The following is a 5785-nucleotide window of genomic DNA, read 5'->3' on the forward strand; positions in this document are numbered from 1 at the left end:
TTTCTGTGCTACTGTCTGATTCAGCGTAGTGAAATGCAGCCGTGGATACTAAAATTACGCCGGTAAGTACGACTTTTGCGAATCTAAAGGCATCCTTCCGTGCGCGCAGACTAAGCCTATTGCTAGTGTGATAGGCCCAGTGACGAGTGTGGTCGGGGGTGGGGAGCCTAGCCACGACCATGGCCGGGCAGCGGGCCCCGTCCGGGAAGGGCAGCGCGGCCCCCGCTCGTGGAGTGAAGTATACAATCAAGGCATGCAGTAAGAAGACAACCAGATGTTACAAGACGACTAAGAAGAAAGCAAGGAATCAACAGCGGCTGGTCAGTGAATCGTGGCCGCCTCGAAAGCACAACGCTGACGAGGCCGAACGCAGCTGAACGTAGCCGTCGGCCCGCTGCCGCCTTCTTCGCCCTGGAACGACGACCGAGACCAACGATGAGGAAGCCAGCACTCATGCCAGCGCAGCTTCCCTTGTACGACCGCAGGCTAGTGATGCGGCCGCGAAGTGGATTCAACGTGGGCAAACTCGCGCCGTCAGAACTGTCGCTGGCCCTGCTACAGGCAACAAACATGACGTGGCGACAAGCAAACCTTAGACTAAAGATCAACCAGAACCAAATCACTGCAATCGTGCATGAAGATTCCAACCAAGGAAATGACGTCGAAATCAATCGAATTGAGCAAGATCAACGTCGGAAAAAGAGAACACACGATGGAAACGTATGGGCTGGCGCATAACGACGCCGTGAAGGGAGTGATTCAAGGCGTGTAAACGCGACGGACTATTCAAGAGATAAAGGAGAATACACTGTAGGAGGGATTCGAAATCTACACGATAAGAAGATTGCAAAAGACTCGACAACAGTCAGCTTAACGTTTGCGGGGCCCGACGTGAGCCACTACATCTGACTGTAGAGAGCGGAGTATCGGCGCATCTCGGATAAGAAGACAGTGCCCGTCTACGGGATATGCTACGAAGTGGGACACCGGGGGATGGCCGACAACACGAGATTACCACGAGTGCATGGCCTACCACGGCCTACGAACATGGCCTGCTACGACCCGGCCCCATGCCACACTTGTGTGGCCAAGTGTACGCTGTGTGGAGGAGGCCACATCACGGGCACCAGTGGATGTCTAGAACGCTTCATCAGGTCTTACGTCATCCGGAAACAAGAGTGGCAGAAACAGCAGCTGCAGCGACGGACACAGTCGCCGCGACAGTCCAGGCGAGACCAGACTCCAAGCAGTGGAAGAGGGATCAATCGGCAACGCCAGGAGCAGATGTAAGAAGCACCTCCAGGTCCACCACCAGGGACGGAAGCGTTGGGCAGCCAGGACCCCGACACCAGCGAGGCACAACGCGGACAAACAGGTGGGTTGCACTGGGAGCCCTTCCATCACAGATAAGAGGCAATTCCCTCAGTTAGGGCACGAAGATAGAAAAAATCAAAGCAAAGAAGGTGAGCAAATTAAAAAGATGGCAGAGAGACAAAGCGCGCAGTTAGAAACCAAAACGAACCGATAGCGAAACTGAGAGAACAATTAAATAGGCCAAACGAGATGACTAAGTCACTGCTAGCCAAAATCGAAACCGTACAATAGGACAGGCGGAAACGAATGTGATTCGCAAAGTAGCCAAGCGGGACAGGCAGCGGGGGATGCAGAACCGACAAGAGACGGAGACGAACCAATGCGGGCCCGACACCTACAACAGGTCGCAACATGGTGGCGCAACTCACATGTCAAATGACGCAGCCAGGCGGGAAAGAGCAGCAAGTTTGCTCGGATATGGCAAAGGCCAGTGCGAATGGCAGCAAACTAGTAGCCAATGTCAGCGAACTCATGCTCGCAAAAAAAGCAGGTAGAGCGCCCGCTACGCCAAGCCGCAGATTGAACCACCATTCAGGTAGCAGCTTGGACCTGACCCGAGATGGCGCATCGAACTAAGAATGGGTAGAAGAAAGAGAAGGTGATTCTTCAGTGGAATTGTCATGGCTTTAGGAATAAAGCGGGTGAGCTGCAACAACACGTGGACTCACTTGAAAACAAATCAGACATGATAATACAAGAGAAACAAATGGTCCAGATTCCCTAGGCATTTAGCGTGCGAGGATACGATGAAGAAGTGGGCGGCGGCATTGATACGCGATTGCATAGCGGCAACAAAGCACCAGGCGGCAGAGAGGGGTGCTAATACACCCTCGCGGAGCTGCACAGTCGAGGCGTACGAAACACGGAAGGCATGTTTATACTAAACATGTACTGTAGACTGGCCAAGAAAGGAATAGACATGGTGGGAACGACACAAGACGCAGTGAGCAAGGCAGGCTCCCGGCCGCTTCTCGCGCTGGGGGATTTGAACGCCCTCTCACAACGAGGGGGCACGGGTTCTTTTTGAAGAGAGTGAGAGAACTAGCAAATCTGATGAAAGAGCACAACTTAGCAATATTCAACGAGCCCGATACCCGCACGGGCACGAGCACGACGAGGAAAACCACGCCGGACCTATCGCTCTTGAGGGGGACTTTCGATGCCTGATGCCAAAACACGGGAATGAACTTGCGAAGTAGTAAAGATCACAATCAGAGCCCCCCCCCCCCCCCCCCCCCCCCCCCCCGCTTTGGAGGCGTAGACGGGCATAGCGAGGTTAGTCGTTGGGATAATCTGAGAAGGGAGCAAGAAGAGAGGCTGGATAAAGAAGATAAAGCTGTACAGACGTACGAGACTTGGGAGAAATAGCCACTTGCCATCGTGGAGAAACACAGGCAAAAGACCACGACTACTCATCAAGCCCCTTGGGTTGACACGAGACTGGCGCACCAGTGGGATGCGAGAAGCAGCCTGACCAACAGCTCGAAAAGTTAGAGAGGCATGAAGTTACGCAAGAGGATACGGGAAATAAACAACAAAGCGGCAGAGCACGCGGCGGAATTGTGTAAAGAAAGCTGGTTAAATTTTTGCGATGGCCTGCAAGAAAAACTATCCCCTCTCAAAATGTGGCAGCTCTTCAGGCACCTCATCGACCCGATGAAAAAGCAAGAGCGAGACAAACAAAAGTATGGCATGGACCTTGAACAATTACCACGGGAACGTGGAGAAATTCATGGAAGACTTGAGAAATAAATACCTCAAGAGCGAGAAGAGCAAGGATCCACCGGGACCGTATCGAGGCCTCGCCAAAGAGAAATTGGACAAACCCTTTATGGACCTGAAGCTGAGAATCGCCATAGCAGAGAGCAGCCAGAAGAGCGCCCCAGCGCCGGATACAGTCAAGTACCGACAGCCGAACAACTTGAGCGACACAGCGAGAAACGAGCTCCTCAGGTACATATATGAGACCTGACAGAGTGGCAAACTGCAAGCAGCTGGAAGGAGGCAGAAGGCAGGTTCGTTCCGAAACCGGGAAAGCCCTCGCACATCGACAACCTGGGACGCATGTCCCTCATGTACTGCGTTGGCAAGGGGATGGAAAGGATGGTGTTAAACAGATTGCAAAGACACGAAACCAAAAAAATGCCCGAGATCATGTGGGGTTTCCGAAAGCACATCAGCACGCAGGGCGTGCTCATATATATCAAAGAAGTCCTGAAACAGGCCACGAGTCACTCACCATGCATCATCTTGGCACTTAATCTCAAGGGAGCGTTTGATAACATCACCCGCTCCAGCATCCTGACCAACCTCCCGGGCACTGCCTGCAGAGAACAGGCCTACAACTACGTGCGGATTGGAACTACGTGCGTTTCTAAAGGATCCGAAAGGGAAAATAAAAGTGGGGGAAGACGTATCCTCGCCCATCGAGTTTGGCAATAGGGTGACCCCTCGAGGCTTGATCCTCTCGCTACTCTTATTTAAGGTGGCACTCCTGAGGCTGCCCCAAAGCGCTCGGAGCGATCGAAGCCCTGGGGACGCGCTCTACGCCGACGATCTCTCACTCTGGACGACGAAGGCAGAGTCCCCCAGGTGGATGCACGACACGCTGCAGATGATGGCGCAAGTGGGGGACAAACATGCCAAGGAATGCAGCATAAAATAGCCTAAGAAAGTCAGAACTGGTGGTAGTCCGACAGTGGACACAGAAAAGGCCCAGAGAAAACGTCACAGTAGGCGCTAGATGGATAAGACATCGAGCCAGGCCCTAGTGTCAAGATCCTGGTACTGGTTATACAAGCAAACAAGGCGGAAGCGACCGTAAGAATGCTAAAACACACGACAGAGCAAATACTCCGCACGCTCCGCGGAGCGGCGACCAGACATAGAGTAATGAAAGAGGACGACACCCTGAGACCTATACATACCTTCACGGTGTCCGGAATTAATTACGTGCTACCGTATCTCCTGTCGAATGCCGTCTCCTACCGTAGCCATCAAAGTCCTGATGAGCGTCTCAACGGACAGAGCATTGACCCATGAGTTAGGGCTTGCGTAACACGGTGGATGAACTGAAATAGGGTCACTTCGTCAGCCAGAAGCTCCGCCGAAGTCAAACGAAGGCCGGCAGAAGAGGTCTGAAGATCGGTTGAAAGGAGACGACTCAGACGGAGCAAGGACAACTAACGGACGACCGGCTCGAAGCCATCAAGGTGAAACCACTCCCCAAGAACATGAGCCTAGCACATCACAGTCACTGACAGTCAGGAGGTCAGTGACATAGGAACCACTTCCATCCGGTGCATGCGCCGGATAGCTCACTGAATAAAGTTTTTCATTCATTCATCAGCTCTCGCGCCATGCGGCAAATGTCATTCTTTCTGATACACAATTTTCAAATCATGATACGAAATCGCCAGTGAAGTGGCTATAAAAACAGCAATGAAGGTAAGTAGGGAATTTTCCCTTGTAATGCTGTTCACGAACTTCTAACGTCCTTGCGAGAGAAATATGGGAAAGTATACGCAAACTACACATGCGCGATTTGATGAGCAAGAAATAAAGCAAGAAATACGCCATTCAAAGTACATGGATTTGCCACACACACGTAAGTCTACATACCATTATTTAAGGAAATCGCGTAGTATACACACGCATGCTTACAACTGCATGTAAATAACTGGGTAGAAGATGGTGGCAAAAGTCCCGGTGCATGTACACTTTTCCATGCGTATAGCAACGCTTCCCGACAGGTTACTTTCGGTTAGATACTTGTGACAACAGTTGTAGCTCATCGTTGTTGTTGTTTATTTGTTCTTTTTTTTTATGCCGACGTAGTCATATTTGTGAGCGGAACTCTTTCTTTCGCATTTTGCCGTCATTGTCGTTTCGCAATTAGCCTACATACTTCTAACTTTCGGTACATTTCATCCATAAGATGTCGCCCATTTCCTTTAATAATGAAAACGCTCACGTTCTTGGTCCTCTCAAGGAAGAGGGGAATCTATAAGCATTTATAAAGCATTTATTATAAATAAAGCGTTATGATAAAGCAATAATTATTGGAATCCCGGGGAGAAGGCCTTGTCAGGAGGCATGATTTATATGCCTCCACTAGCCTCTCCTCCGGGGCATATTGTACAATATGGCCGAAGTAAATATATCTTGATATCTTGATAGTAACGCCTCCTGGCAAGCTGAAAGTAAGATTTGAGTAGTTTTAACAACCCCTCATTAACAAAAGAACTTGAACATTCGTTTGCATATCACCCTTAACATTTTTTACATTTCCTCGAGAGCGAGAGAGAAAAAGGCAAAGGAAAGAAAGAGAGGTTAATCAGAGATTACTTCCGGTTGGCTACCCTGTACTGGGGGAGGGGCAAAGGGGTGCGATAGGTGAGAGAGAGAAAAT

The sequence above is a fragment of the Dermacentor albipictus genome, chromosome 3, assembly GCF_038994185.2.
Source record: "Dermacentor albipictus isolate Rhodes 1998 colony chromosome 3, USDA_Dalb.pri_finalv2, whole genome shotgun sequence".
In the NCBI taxonomy this organism is placed as follows: domain Eukaryota; kingdom Metazoa; phylum Arthropoda; class Arachnida; order Ixodida; family Ixodidae; genus Dermacentor; species Dermacentor albipictus.